The sequence below is a fragment of the Oryctolagus cuniculus genome, chromosome 15 (genome assembly GCF_051225735.1).
Source record: "Oryctolagus cuniculus isolate XC-2025 breed Fujian yellow rabbit chromosome 15, ASM5122573v1, whole genome shotgun sequence".
Lineage (NCBI taxonomy): Eukaryota > Metazoa > Chordata > Mammalia > Lagomorpha > Leporidae > Oryctolagus > Oryctolagus cuniculus.
This window is the reverse complement of record NC_142881.1, coordinates 57545929-57563653: the sequence shown is the minus strand read 5'-3', so window position 1 is coordinate 57563653 and position 17725 is coordinate 57545929. Positions and strand designations below refer to the sequence as shown.

Here is a 17725-nt window from a genome sequence, read left to right as displayed (position 1 = left end):
CAACTCTTATGGAAAATATTGTCTACTACTTCCCTAAAAATACCAGCTTTCCATTTCAGTTACAGAAATTAAATTTTACTCTCACGCTTTCCACTTACATCCTTTTATCAATCATGAGTAATGAAACAGATCATGATTTCAAAATTAACTAACTAAATCCCTCTCAGTTTTTCTATGGTGTATAGCTTTTTCTCTCCCTGTGTTAGTTGTGGTACTTGAAATATTTACAGTAAGGTATTGAAAATCATTTGTGAGAGATCACAATATAAATAAAGTTCATTGGATTGTACATATGCAGGGAGAATGGTGATAAAAATATGAATTTCTTTTGTTTCTATTACTGAAATCTTGAAACTTAATCATCATCCCTTGAAACCGTGATCAATTTATGAGATCAACCTAAGATCCTGTCTTCTGAGGGAGGAAATATCTCAAGAAAAAAAAGGAAAAGATGTTCAACAGTGCAATTTAGTAGATAATTATTTCAATCATAATATATCTCATGACTTAGAAAAAGCTGTGTCAGTATTATTAAGGTAGCTTACATTGTGAAGTTTTATTTATCAAGTAACCCTTAATTGTTCTGGATGAGCTCAGATAGGTAAGTCAATAGATACTTACTTAAATAACTCAGTAGATCATTATTTCATTGCACAGGATGAAAAATGAAACCTGCACTGCATATGTGACAAAATATGTGTCCCAGATGGAAGGGCATGCATTCTCCTTCTAAAGAAATTTCCTTGATTTGTCTATCATATTATCAGGAATCCATATTGATGATCTTTGGAGAAAACTTTGAAGACTTCTATAAAAAGTTTTCAGGACAGTGTAATGTGTCCATTCTTAAAAATATAGTACCATATCACATTTTAAACATTTTTTGAGGAGACACACACACACATATGCACACACACACAGAGAGAGAAAGCAAGCGACCATCAGCTGGTTCTCTCCCCAAATGTCCACAATGTGGGGCTGAGTCAAGACCAAAGCCAGGAGCTTGGAGCCAAACCTAGATCTCCTGCCCAGGAGGCAGGAAATCAACTAATTTAGCCATTACTGTTGCCTCTCATGGCCTTCATTGGCAGGAAGCTGGAGTCAAGAGCTGAAACCAGGAATCAAACCCAGGTACTTTTATCTGGGGTGTGGGCAACTCAACTGGCATCTTGACCTTTGGGTGAAATTTCCGCCTGTATTTTGTTTGTTTTTTTACACAGAGAATAGGAAACATTGGTTAGGGAGGTCCTGGTAAAGTAGTAAGGACCCCACTCCAGTGTCATTAGTGTGAGGAGTCACACCAAAATGGTCACAGTAGCAAAGACTCCTACGCAGTCTGGAGAAGTGTACAGGATGCAAAGAAAAACTGTTTACCACATGATGCTTCACTTGCGAGGTTAATCTTCAGTGCCTTTGGAAATCAGAGGAAATAAAGGGAAATACACCAGCACACCCTTTATTCACTTTGCTTTATCCTGTGTTTTTCTGAAAGAGTAAATATCACATCTTTACCTCTGGGTGCAAGTCTACTAGTCTCAAAGACAGCATACCTCTAAGACCATGATTGACTTCCTGTCTGAATACAAGTCTTAAGTACTACATTGAAACCAAAAGGTAAACCTCAGCTAGTTGTAGTTTGACTTCAGTCCTGTTCTCTAAGATAGGTAGCTCTAAAGTGAATACCTTCATTGTATAGTATAGAGCATTGGTCTGTTTTTTTATGAGGTTTCTATATTTACATGAAACATAGAAAAAAGTACAGTAAATTTTTGAGCCCAATTTTTAGCATGCCCTAGTTTGTGGTTTAGAATACTCACCAACTGTGTTCTTACTATGCAAATAGTTTTTAGGTTTTGAAAAAGCTAATTCTCTGTGGTAGTGTTAAGAGTTTTACCTCACTATCCATGTTTTCTTCCTATGGATGAACAAGCTACTAATGTTTTTTAAGAGAAATCATAATTTTGAAAATAGTTTGCTTAATACTTTGGCCCACCAAATAATTTTGATAGATATCAGTTTTCTTTATTTTTAGCATATACAAATTTTGTATCAAAGATGAATTTATATTAATTCATTGCCTCCTGACTTTGTGAAATTGTGAAAGAGCTGAGTGATGCTTGAATATTAAATAAAGAAATCTTGGGGCCGGGCTGTGGAATAGTGGGTAAAGCTGCCACCTACAGTGCTGGCATTCCAAACAGAGACCCGGCTGCTCCACTTCCCATCCAGCTCTCTGCTATGGCCCGGGAAAGCAGTAGAAGATGGACCAAGTCCTTGGGCCCCTGTACCCACGTGGGAGACCTGGAAGAATCTCATGGCTCCTGGCTTTGGATCGGCACAGTTCCAGCTGTTGTGGCCATTTGGGGAGTGAACCAGCAGATGGATGACTTCTCTCTCCCTGCCTCTGTCTCTCTAACTGCCTTTCAAATAAATAAATATATCTTAAAAAAAAAAAAAAACTAAATCTTAGTGCTTTTAAAACTTCTTTAACATGAATGAATACATCTCATAGCAAAATTATTTGTGCTAAGGAAATGTATTTTATTAAATATGGTTGAAAGTGGGAGTTTTGTGTATAAACTCATATCCTCCATAATAACATTATACATTTATTTAGCACTTTAGAGTTAGAAGTAGGCTTTCTCATATATTCTTACAACTGAAAATCATGATTACCTATTTAAGTGTCATTTCTTGAGAAAAATTAGCCTATGTTATTTAGCTTTAAGCGGTATAACTGGAGTTCAACTCAGATGTTTTAATTCTATGAAATTTTTCTAAATTTCTAATATGATAGATTTAACCAAGACATACTGTGCTTGCCCATTCTGTGAGCAGATAAACTCCACATTGTAGTACACCAAAGAAACTTCTCTTGAGATAATTGCAGAACTGTATTTTAAAAGAAAACATAACTAGCACATGTAGCAAAAAATCATGAAGTCTACTAACAACCCGATCCACCAGTCCCTTCCTGAAGAACTTTATCTACTGCAGAAACTGACACTTTTAATTTCACTGTAGTTAAGGATAATTGTGTGCAAGCTATTCAACATGTCCATTGAAAGATCACATTAAGAATATTTGCATATTATACTCGAAAGGCTAGTATTATCTAATCTAAAAAAATCAAGGCTTGTTAAATTGAAATGGTAGAAATTAGCAAAGGAGCCTAGAGAGTTGTTTTGAACTTGTTTATTAGTATTTTTCACAGTCGTCATTCTGGTAGAAAAACCCACAAGTGTTAAATCTATCTGCCTTACTTGTATGAAATTTTAATGTTTAATAAAAGCAAAAAGGTGTATCGCTTTTCCCAGTTAACAGAATTGAAAGCTCTGATAGGTCCCTGTTCGTAGAGCAGAAGTAAATACTTAGGCTAGTATGGAGGCCTCTGTAGAGAATTCAGATCCCATGGCTATTTTATTTTGTGCTGCGACATACAGCTTATTCCATCTTTTCCTTGTAAAACAAAATCTGTCTTCCATGACAGGTACCTAAATTGCTGTCTGTATTTAAATCACATTCCTGTGTCTATTACTCCTAGGTATCTTATTAGGTTAACCTGTTCATAGTTATTGAGTATTTAATACATATTGAGTATTTTTTCCTTTAAGCATAAAATTATCAAACATTTATACCTCTACGTGACTGAGCTGAATGTCTACAATTTGTAATCTCACATCATGAATGAATTACTTTTTAGAATCCTAGTCTTCTAGTTCCAGTGTACTATGATAATCAAATAGTCTATAACTGAAGTAAGAGAATAAATGGCTGTCTACCATATGGCATATTATTTCAGGAAGACCAATGCCTGTGTCTCACATTTCAATTTAGGTTTCTTAAAACTTGTGATGCCCAGCTTCTCAAATATGTCCAACTACATAAGAACTATCTTAAACACAAATTATAGCCTTTGATAGCCAAATACACACATAATTTTGGTTAATTATATTGATCATAGCTCATTTCTAACGAGTTGTGCATGATCACAAGTAAATAGCTGTATGCAGTTTGTTGAGTTGGAAGGAGTGAGCAGTAGAATTTTTTCCCTGCCTACAAGGTTTCAAAAATGGAAAGTCACATAATGCTGGAGTCCAACTCCAGCCAGTCCAGGGTTCTCAAAGGTGTGAGAGGTGTCAGCACAGGAATAAATGAGAGACACACTCATAGCAAGGCTGAAGGCATGGCTCTGGTTCTCAAGCACCAGACTTTTTTTTTTTTTATATCATATGTCACATAATTATTCTTTATTCTTGCAATAACAAGCCTGTTGTTCATTTTCATCTAGTTACAATTTCTTTGATTTTCAAGGGCATTTTCAGAGCATGGGTTACAGTCACAGACAGGTGCGAGATAATAGGCTGCCCGCACAAGCCAAGGCCTGGAGTGCTGTCTAGCTATGCAGAAATGGGTTACACAAGCTAGAATATCACCTTCCTAACCTAATCTTTACTAGAAGCCCCAGTGTTCAAGGCAGGCCCTGTTTAAAATGTATTCCCTCTTTTGCAGTTCTTACTATAACTCTTTAATTTCTTTATTGCACTTGGCTAAGGTTTCACTTAGATCTATTCTACAGTTTTGACATCCTAACCATTGTTGTATTTGTAGCACATATTGAATTAAAGCTTTAATAACATTTATCTTTGTTCTAGTGGGACGTATATACCAGGGAGCCTGTTGCCTTTTAATTCTTTTCCACAAACAGATCACCCTTGTGAAAAGCATCAACCCCTTCTCCTACACTAACATTCTGCTTGATTAAAATTCTACAAAGCAATGGACATTTTGGGGATTACGAGACTAAGCACTCTTCCCTACAATTAGAAATACAGCAATCATTAGCAGGACCACCAGGAAGTTGCAGCTTTCTTATGCAGAGTGCAGTTCCAACAAACCTAAAACCACCAAGAGGACCACAGCTGTCATTCTCAAGCCTTGCTGAGACAGACCCTCTGCTGTGACCTTGTCAGCCAGCCAAAGCTGCCTTGGCCTCGCCATCACAACATACTTTGGCATAACTTGGAATGTAAAATAATATATGCAGAATTTATGGTTTTTAAAAAAACAATTTTGGTGAAATTATTTCCTTAAACACCTTTTTCATCCTGCACAAGGGAAACTAGATGAGAAATAATGTGATGTTTTGCTGAGACCAGGGTCCTTGAGCTGGGGAAGTCATTTAGAAAGTACGATCTATGGCAGTAATATGCGCCACCCATTAGAGTATAGAGAACAAAAATCCATAAGCACTACAGCAAAGGCTACTCACAGATTCATTTAGGAAATACATTTCTAAGAAGTTGTTGAGATGTGCTCACAAGAATAAGTTTTCCTTTAAATCTGTGAAAGTATCTTAGCGGAGCAGGGCCAAGCTGTAATTACGAGGAGAGATTTGTGGCTATGGATTAGTTGCTGATGGAGACCTGGCAATCTGATAATATCTTCCTTCTCCAAATCCAGTGAATATACACTGAGCTGCTGCAAAGGTTTGGGGCTAGCTATGTTTTGAATCATGTATTAATATATCATCCATTAAAACATTTTGATTGTTACTGAACATTTTTCAAATGTGAAGTGCTGTTGATTGAAATGCTTGTGTTAAGTAAAAGTAAGTGGAACTTATAGTTGAAACAGGTTATTTTAAATAACAGCAATTTTTATGGAAATGTCAATTACTTTTCTCAAAGTTCAAGCCCTATTCTATACTGTCATATCAATCAATAAGTCTTAGACAATTGGGCGACATTAGTTATTTTAGTAAATATCTTACTGTTTTGGCCTTCAACATCTTATAATGTTACTAGGATATGAGATATCCCTTTTCTGTTTATAGTGTGGAAAATGACAAACCAGCACTGTCCTATTCATCTTTTTCATGTAACTAATATAAAGCTCAATCCCTGAAAATTATAAAAATTAGATATATGCAATTTCATGTATCAAAAAACAAAGATTTTTAACCAAATTTTAATAAAGTTTAAGTAAGTTGGTAGTAATGTTTGAGAGAGAACTTCTTGGAATTTTGACTTAGTGGTTATTTGGCTATTCAGCAACCAGATATATAGCATAGAAAAGGGGTACAAGTCAGAGACTGAATCCATTTTTCCCAGGTTTTAATCTTGGCTCTGAGAATTTTTTAAAACATACTAATTTATCTAACTTCTGAGTGTCAGAGGAGGGAGAGTGAGAGCAAGAGAGCAAGAAAGAGGGAGAGAGGGAACTAGCTATCATCTGCTGATCCACTCACCAATGCCTGCAATGGCCCTGGGCTGGGGCCTGAAGTTGGGAACTGGGACTTCGATCCAGATCTTTCACATGGGTGGCAGAGACCGAACTACTTGAGCCATAACCTGCTGCCTCCTAGGGTATGAACTAGCAGGAAAATAGAATCAGGAATGTAGCCAAAATTTGAGCCCAGACACTCTAAAGTATGATGTGGGACTGCCAACTGGTGTCTTAATCTAGAGATGAAACATTTGGTTCTGCCACTTACTTCTTTTAAATGTACTGCATAGTGCTTTTGTCAGTCGGATCCCTCAAGTGCACAATACACTAGTACTATGTACCTCAAATGTTGTGAGAATAACTGTGTATATATATGAAAGACTTAGAACAGTACCTGCACATAATCAGCACTAAGTGTTATTACATATTATTATTATCACAAATTAGAGTGGGCATTGCTGTATTTTTGTCTAAGATTGAATGTTTGAATTTATCGGTGTTGGTTCATTGTAACTTTCTGGATTACTGACTATCTTCAGTTTCTGAAATTCTTGTTTCTTCTGTTATTTGAACTTCTATTCAATTTACATATTGGCAAAATGTAATTATGAGTATCTTCAGACGTTTTACAATGGAAGAACTATTAAAAGATATGACACTCTGCAAATAAAGAAATATATGTCTTCCAGTAAGTCAGTAGAGAATTGCATTTAAACATGTGTAACATCATTCATCTGAGTATCTTAAAATTGCCTTATAGACAAGTATGATTCTATTTAAGAGCCAGAGAAAATGAGATCTGAAATGACTTTTTCAAAAGGTCAAAAGGCAGAAAGCTGGTAACAAAATTGAGGTTTCTGAATTTCGTCTTGCGCAGCCTCAGCACGAAGCCTACCTGAGCTGCCCAGGTCGTTGTAACGACCTCAACAAGGGAACAGTTAATTTTCCACATGAGTGCATTAGCTATGGAGGCTCTTTACACATCACTCCTGTTGGTTCCTCACTGTCATTCTCACACTGATCTCCAGAAATCTCACGCCTTCCTTTAATAATAAAGTTCCTTGTAATGCTGAAATAAGCTGAATAACTTTTCCTAGTGTATGGTAGAATTATGCAGATTTTCGCACAGACACAGTCAGACATCAAGCTACTCAACATATTTTAAGCATTTACTATGTGCTGGAAGCTATGCCAGGTATAGAATAATGGGAAATAAATGATATTTTCTTTATCACCTTGTAGAAAATATAGCCAATAATAGACCTGTTCTACATGCCAAGAAGTTAGTCCTACAATATCTTCACTTATCAGACATCATTGTTGATGTTTTACATTGACCCACCAAGTGCTGAACCTGAGATTGGACTCTGCTGATTTTACTCAGTATACAGAAACCAAGAATTAATTACATGTGTTCACTGTTCACTGCCTTGATTTACCCTTCTATCATGAATACACACACCCTCAAATCCTATCCATCACCACTGTGGGGCATCCATGGGAGGGTCCTCTTTCTCTGTACTGTTAACATAAGAACGTAGTTGATAGTTTATTTTTCCACTTAATTTAAAATTTCCACAGCACTTTGTTTCTTTTTTTTTTAAAATGACTTATTTATTTGAAAGAGTTACAGAGAGAGTTAGAGACAGAGAGGTCTTCCATCCGCTGGTTCACTCCCCAGATGGCCACAACGGCGGGAGCTATGCTGATCCAAAGCCAGGGGCCTCGCTGATCTGAAGCCAGGAGCCAGGAGCTTCTTCTGCGTCTCCCACATGGGTGCAGGGGCCCAAGCACTTGGGCCATCTTCTGTTGCTTTCCCAAGCCATCGCAGAGGGCTGGATCGGAAGAGGAGCAGCCAGTATTAGAATCGGCACCCATATGTGATATTGGCACTTCAGCCCAGGGCTTTAACCTGCCACAGTGCTGGCCCCTGCACTTTCTACTTCTTTATTTTTTTAAATTATTTTTTAATTTTTTTTGACAGGCAGAGTGGACAGTGAGAGAGAGACAGAAAGGTCTTCCTTTACCATTGGTTCACCCTCCAATGGCAGCGCACTGCACTGATCGAAGGCAGGAGCCAGGTGCTTCTCCTGGTCTCCCATGGGGTGCAGGGCCCAAGCACTTGGGCCATCCTCCACTGCACTCCCTGGCCACAGCAGAGAGCTGGCCTGGAAGAGGGGCAACCGGGACAGAATCCGGTGCCCCGACCAGGACTAGAACCTGGTGTGCTGGTGCCGCAAGGCGGAGGATTAGCCTATTGAGCCATGGCGCTGGCTCTACTTCTTTATTTTACAATACATTTCCTTTACAGCTTATGATTTTAGTACTGTCTTTTCAAGCTAACGTCAGCCTCCATTTTCCTGACTCAAATTAGCTTCTCAATGTACTTCAACGTGTTTTATTTAATACTCGCATTTTACTGCAATCTTGAACAAAAATAAATTGGAGTCTTCTAATGCAAAATCAGGTTATATCATTTGAGATAGTCAGAAATACAAATATTCCACAAGCATATTTAAGGTAGGATTCAGGGACCCCTAGATTACTCTTTGATGGACCTGAGGTGTGATGGACCTATTGGTATATATACCTATAATGTATGAATGTATATGTGTGACTTTTCTCAGGCACTATTTTATTGCTTTCATTAGAGGCACAAAAACTCAGAAGAAAGCAATAAAGTTTTGAAACCTGAAATAATGGCAGTAGGCATTGTGGCACAGTGGGTTAAGCTGCTGCTTTGTTTCCTGCATCCCATTTAAGAATGCTGATTTAAGTCTTGGCACCTCCACTTCCAATTCAACTTCCTGGTAATATATCTAGGAGACAGCAGATGATGACCCAAATTTCCTATCACTCAAGTGGGGAGACCCAGATGAATTTCCTGGCTCCTAGCTTCAGCTGGCTGTTGCATGCATTTGGGAAATAGATCAGCAAATGAAAGATCCTTCCCCTTCTCTTTTCTTTCTTTGCTTTTCTCCATCTCTCCATGCCTCTTCCCCTTTCTGTCACTTTGTTTTTCAATTAAATAATTAAAAATATTTCATGAGGACTGTCATTGTGGCACAGCAGGTTGAGCTGCTCCCTTCAATTCTGACATCCTGTGTGGACACTAGTTTGAGTTCCAACTGCTCTGTTTCCAACCCAGCTCCCTGCTAGTGCACCTGAGAAAGCAGGAAAGGATGAACTGAGTCCTTGGGCTCCTGCACCCAGGTGGGAGACCTGAATGAAGCTCCTGGCTATAGCCCAGCCCATTGCAGCCATTTGAAGAGTGAACCAGCAAATGAAAGATTTCTTTCACTATAAGTCTGCCTTTCAAGTAGATAACATAATCTTGAAATAACTTCAGAAGGGGACAAGTAAATATAAATAAGAGATCATTCTTAGAAAAAAACTTTCAAAAGTTCTAAGTATATAATATTAATAATACAAACTCAAGTGAGTGAGCAGAAAAGTATTTATTATAGGAACCAGAATATTGAGCTGGGTATAAAATGACTAATAGAGTGTGAAAGAATGTAGAGGAGTGGAGGAGTAGTCGAAAGAAGTATTTCTATTTCATTGTAAGTATAAAGGAACGTTTTGAAGAAAAGCGCTACTTAAGGGATAGTAGTGCTATAACTTCTCTCTTTATATAACCACGTACAGTGCACTTGATAGCATGTAATTATTTAGTGCTCTGAGATAGGTACTAGCATGTAATTCATTATCCAAATTTACATATAAAAACTGATGTTCAATAAGGATAAGTAACTCGATACCAATCATGAAGATGATAAATGATCAAGACAAGATTTAAATCTTAACCATTAAACACTGACTAACCAGTGCTGGCTTGAACAGATGGCTGACTTTATAATGAAAATAGAGTCAAGATTCTTCATGAAAGGAATAAATTGGTACATGATTAAAATCCTATTCATTTCTCAATCCAATTTAGGTGATTTCTTAATACGAGTCCACATTTTCATGACTTCATGGTCTACTGCAACTAAAAACAGTTACTTTTAAAGCCATTTTCAGATGTATAAATTCAGCATTTAAGAATATATCTAAAACTTTTCCCCTTTCAGATGACTGAAAGTATTCAACAATGTGGATCCTTGCTACCTATTGTCTTCTTTGTCATGTAGTTGCTTTATAGAATAGTCTTACAAAAATACCAATTAAAGTTCCAACAAAAAATGAAGAAACACAAACTCATTTTTAAGAATAGATATAAATACTTTTCACATTGTGATTATATGCTTTGTTTTTAATAAAAACATAAAGCTACGGATTTCCCCGTATTTAGTGGAATGGGTTATAGACAAGTTTGCTGACCTTTCAATGTGCTTCTCATTAGAATATAAAGTCAGAAAGCAACTGATTAAGTAAGCAATTAGGAGGAATTACTCTCAGTTTTGGACTTTAATCAGAGAATGAGGTAAGCAGCTTTCATATATACAGTTAGAATTGAATGGAAAAACTGGTATGGTTAGTGCCTCTACACAATGCTTGTGTGGTAAATAAACTCGAAAACATCCTGTTAGTCTTTTAAGAAATAAAACAATACAGACTATGAATGCTCGAATATCAAATTTTAAAAATAATGATTTTATATATCAGGAGTTCAGAGTACAAACTTATGATGTTACTGGGGGATGCTTTCATGACTAAAGGACCTGTCATTTTCCTGTGACCTAGCTGCCTTACCACAGCTATACTCGATTAACAGGAGCAAAGCAGAAAGCAAGTGGCTTGGAGAGTCCACATCCACCTATCAAATCCAAGATAGCAGAAGTAAGTCAAAGTTCTCCCTGTTTCTCCTTACACTCTCATGATGATAATGAAACCCTCTGCCCATGGCAACCATGACTGGATCTTCCTGACCATACAAGGACAGGAAAGGGGCCTGGACCCAATTCCTGGAAATTGTCATCTATTTCCCTCCACTTCTCCTGTATACACATAGCTGCTGACTAAAACCCCATCTAACTCCTGACCCCTCCCACTTTGAGCCATTCTGAGTAGGGAAAAGAACCAGGAAACAATTTAGGGCTGGCAACAGGACAGCTTAGGCCCTCTCTGGCTTTGCAGCCTGGACAGAACAGAACTCAACTGTGGCTCCCAGCAGCAGGAGTCACCTGCAGAGCGTGCTCCAGGGCCAGCCCTGTCCCGGTGCCAGCAGGGGCAGTTGGTAGCCAGTTGCATGTGCAGAGGAGGATCTGCTACTGCCCAGCTCTGCAATCTTAGTTCGTTTACTCCCCCATCTGCTGGGCAAGGGACGATCACCATGGTCCTGCTCTCCAACCCACAAAAGAAAAATCAGATCAAAGGGGTTGGTGTTGTGGCTTAGCCAGTGCTGGTTTGTGTCCCAGCTGTTCTACTTCCAATCCAGCTTTCTGTTAATTTGACTGGGAAAGCAGTGAAAGGTGGTCCATGTGCTTGGGTCCCTATACCCATGTGGAAGACCTGGATGGAGATCCTGGCTCTTTAACCTGGCCCAGCCATGACCATTTGGGCCCATCTGGAGAGTGAATCAACAGATGGAAGATTCTTTCTCTGTCTCCCTCTGTAGCTCTTTTAAATCAATGAATGAATCTTTAAAAAAAAAAAAAATCTGATCCTAAAATAGTTTGTATCAAGTCACAACAGGACAAGATGCGCAGGTTACAACAAGACCACTTGACACAAGCGTGTGCTGTGGGTTCAAGAGGCACAGGGGGTGCCTGGGTGTCCAGATAACTGAAGGTAGATTTTCCTCTCCTTCCCTCTGCTCAGCACCCTGCTCTCTGCAGCTGCCGCCTTTTCCTTGCTTTCCTCTCATGGAAGCTCTAGGGGGCGCCCTCAGCGCGTTAAGCCTCCACCAAGTGGTGATTCTTCCACATCACCTCAGGACACCTTGTCCTCAGAAATCAGTGAGTCGCCCTTTGTGCCCCTTCAGCTGTCTTTATCCACTGCCGGAGAGACTTGAAGAGCTTCCTTTTAGGGAGACAATCGAATTCCTGACTGTGGGGATGTTATCTTGTCAATCCCTAGAGAAAGGTTGAATTTTCGTGATTGATCCTGACCCTGTCCCAGTGTCATCCTCCTTCCTCTGGAGAGTCCGCTCAGATGGGGGATTTTGTCTCAAGCACTGATCTTTGGGTACATATTGGCTTCCTGGACAACTGGCCAGCCATCCCGTGTTCTGGTGAAACCTGGTGTTGGAATCTTGCACGTAAATTGAGGAATCTCTACTGAGCCAAATCCTGGCTGGCCATTAAATATGGAAGGCCACCAATTTTACTTAAGTTGAGGGAGTAGGATTGGCCCATATTTCCATTTTGGTGTCCACAGAGGCATTTGAAAGGACTGTCCAAAGAAAAGAGTTGCTATGTTGGGGTAAGTCAAAATTCAACAATCTGAAAGTATCCCCCCTTGGTGAGGATCCTGCAAGGTAGTTCTCTTCCCACGCTAGGGAGCTGTCTTCCAACTTTCTCCAATGATAAAGTGATGAAAGGGTAAAGATGACCAGAGCCATCCTGTGCTGTAGTGTAAGCATGGGAAGTCAGGGGAGCTAATTAGCTATTGGAGGAACTGGGGAGTTGGGAGGGTGCAGGTTAGAAGGAGAATTAACAAGAAAATGATTAACAAGAGAATTCCTATGACAGGTGCAGGTCATAGCCCCATCTCTGAGGATGCAATCCTAGTCCAAGAATAGGATTAAAAGAAATATGCTTGAAAACAAGTGTCCAAATGAGGACAAGGGTGATTTCTAGGTCATTTATCTCTTAACGTGGGTTGTTCCTTGAAGAGAAACTTAAAGTCTGATAAGGACTCAATGGTGCAGGTCTAGGTCTGAACTCTGCCTCAGCTTTCTTCAGCTGGATGGGATGAACCCGAGATATGGTAGCCTGGTTTTGAGAATAGAATGAATAGTTTAATCAGGTGAGATCCCATTGACATATGTGTCGGGGTGGTTGGTTTTCCAGGGCTTTAATATACCCTGTTTGTTTTGAGTAAGCGTTATCACTGTTGGTGAGGAAAGAGCTTAGCTTCCATATTAAATCAGGGTTTTGACTATTTGCCTTGAGTAGCAAGCATATTTGAGTCATCTCGGTTCTAGAGGGTATAGAGAAGCCATGTTCCTGGTTTCTGTTATAGGTTTACTGCACATGAGCTCGGGTGCTCTAAGCTTTAGATGGCCATGTAGTGTTAATCTTGTGTAGAACAAAGTAACTAGAAGCCTCTTTAATCAGTTTTATGAGGTTCCCAGGCAAATAGCGGATAAATGTGTTTTTAGGGTTTGATCTGCTCTTGCCAGCTTTCCTGATGATTGAAACTTCCAGGTGTGGTGGAGACCCCATCTGATACTTAGAGCTCAGGAAACTTTCCAGGTTACTGAGGAAACAAAAGCAAGCCCATTACTGCTTTGGAGGAAGTGGCTATCTCAAACATGGCAATTAATTCTTTTAGTAATACTTTCACCCTGAAAATGTATTTTTCAGGACTAGGGGGTACTTAGAATTCCTGAACTCCTGAGCGTAACAAGGCAGTCTATTCTCCAGTCTTCCCCTTACCCTGGGTAAATGCCTCTGTGTGGACAGGCTTAACGGGGGGGCCTGAGGTCGTGGTGAAAGATTCTGTTGTAGAGAGTATCATATGTTCAGGTTGAAGATGCCATCACCACATTTTTTTATAATCTTTTCTAGCTTAGGGGTGGTCTCTGTAGTCACCAACTACCTGTACAGTGTCTCTTTCCCATAGCAGGATGGCCTGGATTACTTTGTAAGCCAAACTATAGAGAGAAAGGTATTTCCCATGTTCATTTATCCACTTTCCTGGTATTTCTGGGCCTTTCTGGCAGCTCCAGTCCTTGGCTTTCCTTTTTTCCTTTTCAATGTAGAGGTGGGTAAATTGTGTAGTGTTAGGCAGAACAGTTTAGGCAAGCCACTGATGATGGATTTCTTGACTGCTACATCAGCCCTATTACCTCCATTTTAAACTCTATCTCTCTATTTCGGTTGCCTTGTGAATTCTGAACTGTGTCTTCATATATAATAGTCAATAAATAGATTCAGAGGCTTGGACTCAGACCAACAAAGCTATATTCTATACTACAAATGTAATTGCAGATGGAGAGATAACACCGGAGCTGCATATGTTTCCACAGAGTGAAATATGAAAAAGTCTAATATTGATAACAGTGACTTGCACGTGTAAGTATGAAGTGGCTGGATAATTCTTTTTATCTATAAACTCATTTTAGGGCACTATACAGATGACAAGTTATGTTACATAACTTGCTTTTTGCCTACTAATTTAAAAATAACTATTTTAAACTAAATTACATAAACCTCAGTTTAGTAATATTCCTGACTCGACAAAATTTGAAAACCTACAAAAATATGTTTGGTTATATTTTTTAACTTTTATTTAATAAATATGAATTTCCAAAGTACAGCTTATGGATTACAACAGCTTCCCCCCCCCCATAACTTCCCTCCCACCCGCAACCCTCCCATCTCCTGCTCCCTCTTCCATTCCATTCACATCAAGATTCATTTCCAATTCTCTTTATATACAGAAGATCAATTTAGTATATATTAAGTAAAGATTTCAACAGTTTGCACCCACACAGAAACACAAAGTGTAAAATACTGTTTGAGTACTAGTTATAGCATTAAATCTCAATGTACAGCACACTAAGGACAAAGATTCTACATGAGGAGTAAGTGCACAGTGACTCCTGTTGTTGACTTAACAAATTGACACTCTTGTTTATGGTGTCAGTAATCTCCCGAGGCTCTTGTTCGGTTATATTTTCAACTTGTAGTGATTTGTTTTTATTTGGAAGGAAGAGAGAGACGAGCTAGACAGGCAGATAGACAGGTAGGCAGAGGTCTCATCAGATTGTCCACTCTCCAAATGTCTGCAACTGCCAGGTCTGAGGCAGCTCAGCCAGGAATCGAGTTCAGTTCTCCTTTGTGGGACACAAGGACCCAACTACTTGGGCCGTCATCTTTGCCCTTCCTATACCCTTTAATAGGAGGCTGGAAGCAGGAGCTGGGTGAGAAACTTGAACCAGGCACTCTAATAAAAATGTAGGTGTCTCAAGGACCATCTTAACTATGAAACCAAATGCCTGTATCTGTGTGTGTTTTTTTCAACAAAATAATTGTTACATATGCTTTGTACTTCTCAGTTTTCTGTATTATAATTTTCTGTGGTGTTTTTCTCATGTTAGCACAAAAAATCCAGCTTACTTTGAAATGTAGCAATCTCAAGTATAGCTGACTGTACCATCATTCATTTACCTTTCTCCATTGATGCCCTTATAACCAACGCAACAATAATCACCTTCGATAGGTCTCTTTGTATACCTTTAATGGTTTTTCTGGCAAATATATAGAGTAAGAAAATGATGAATTTAATATTTTGCATAATTTTCAGTTGACTATTACTGCCAAACAACCTGCCATATAGCTTTATTAGCTTAAAAATCCAAGAAGTCTCCTAATCAAGGATAAATTTGCAAGGAGATGAACATTGAAAGCATAGTAATCATAACTTGAAAAATTCAAGCTAGCATTTAGTTTAGATTTCAATTTTATTAAAATATTTCTAGAGTTGTATTTGATTGCTTAACATTGTCAATGTAATGATATTGGATGGGGGCCTCTAAGAGGTGATTAGACCACTAAGTCTCTGTCCTCAAGAATGGATTAGCACTACAATCGTAGGAGTGGGTTGATTATAAAAGGGTGAGTTTGCATCTTTTCCCTCTTTGACCCTCTCTTTGCCTCCTGTGAAGTTACACTCTCCATCATACTATAATGCAGCAAGAAAAGCCTTCCCCGATGCTAGAGGTTGGATGCTGAAGTTCCTAACCTCTAGAACTGTGAGCCAATAACCTGTTCTTTGTGATTTGCTTGGTCTGTGGTATTCTGTTATGGCAACACAAAATGGACCAAGACAATGTTGTCACAGAATCAGAAAATCTTGAGGCCATTTGACAGGTAAACCAGCAGGTCGAAGACTTCCCTCTCTCTGCCTCTCCCGCTCTCATAACCCTTTCAAGTAAATAAATAAATAATTCTTAAAAATGCAAATCAGTCTTAACTAATATTTTGCATTTTATATGCATTTCTTTCTGTATTTATAACATTATCAATGGAAATCACAGGTTCAGTATTGTGATGCAGCAGGTTTAGCTGCCGCCTTCAGAGCCAGCAGTGCATATGGTTGTGGTTTGAGTCCCAACAGCTCTAATTCCAAGCCAGTCCATGCTACCATGCCTGGGAAAGCAGGGAAGATGGTCCAAATCCTTAGCCCCTTCTACCCACATGGGAGACCCATATGGAGTTCAGGGCTCCTGGCTTTGACTTGGATAAGGCCTGGCCATTGTGACCATTTAGGGAATTAATCAGATGGAAGGTTTTTCTCTTTTGCTGTCTTCCCTTCTCTCTGTAACTCTGCCTTTCAAATAAATCTTTTAAAGAGTTACAGAGAGAGGTAGAGACAGAGAGAAAGATCTTCCATCCATTGGTTCATGCCCCAGTTGGCCACAATGGCCGGAGCTGTGCTGATCTGAAGGCAGGAGCTAGGAGCTTTTTCCGGGTCTCCCATGTGGATGGAGGGGCCCAAGGACTTGGGCCATCTGCTGCTGCTTTCCCAGGCTACAGCAGAGAGCTGGATCGAAAGTGGAGCGGCCGGGACTACAACTGACACCCATATGGGATGCCAGTGCTTTAGGCTAGGGCTTTAACCCACTGTATTTATGCAAGTTAATTGGATACTGGAACAAAAAAAACTAAAAAAATAACAAAATGCAGAATTGTCATATGCTTTATTCATACAATCTCATATCAAGTAAAACATTGCTAGACATGCAAAGAATAGAACATAATCCATACTCAAGATGGTAGGAACTGACCTAGAGATGACCCAGATGTTATAGTTAATAAGAAGGACCTTAAACCAAGCCTGATAAATATTATAGTCTTATAAACATTTTATTGAGTAAAATGATGGAGAACTTCAGCAGAAAAGTGAAAACTGAAAAGATTAAATTACAAATTATTTTTTGTTTGTTCTTGAAGGTTATTTAAGGTATACAAACCATGCATTTCACATATACAAATTTAGGAACGTAGTGATATGTTCTAGCCTACCCTCACTCCCACCCACACTCTCAATCTTCTTGTTCCTCTCTCTCCTATTTCCACTGTTAATTTTTTACAAATATCTCTTTTCAGTTTCCTTTATACTCATAAGATTAAACCTACAGTAAGTAAAAAGTTCAACAAATAGTACAGGGGGGAAGAAAAAACACTTTTCCTCAACATCAGAGTCAAGGATTATAAATAATTATCAAATCTCAACATGTAAACTATGAAGTATTACATTTTAGATACTCTATTAGTTACCACATATCAGGGAAAATATATACTATTTGTGGTTTTGGTACTGCCTAATTTCATTAAGTATAATGATTTCTGGTTGCATCTATTTTGTTGAAAAAGACAGGATT

The 17725-nt window shown here is 38.8% G+C and overlaps 1 long non-coding RNA gene across 2 annotated transcripts in view; it reads left to right on the top strand.

Moving 5' to 3' along the window:
- LOC149122007 (uncharacterized) overlaps positions 1-17725 on the top strand; it is a 102725-nt gene that overhangs the window by 45980 nt on the left and 39020 nt on the right. Inside the window, exon 3 of one of the 2 annotated variants that reach the window (XR_016221662.1) lies at positions 2230-2436. The exons of the other annotated variant lie outside the window; for it this stretch is intronic. This is a non-coding gene — a long non-coding RNA (uncharacterized LOC149122007). Of the gene's footprint in view, positions 1-2229; positions 2437-17725 lie in introns of those variants that run through there. 2 annotated transcript variants of the gene reach the window in all.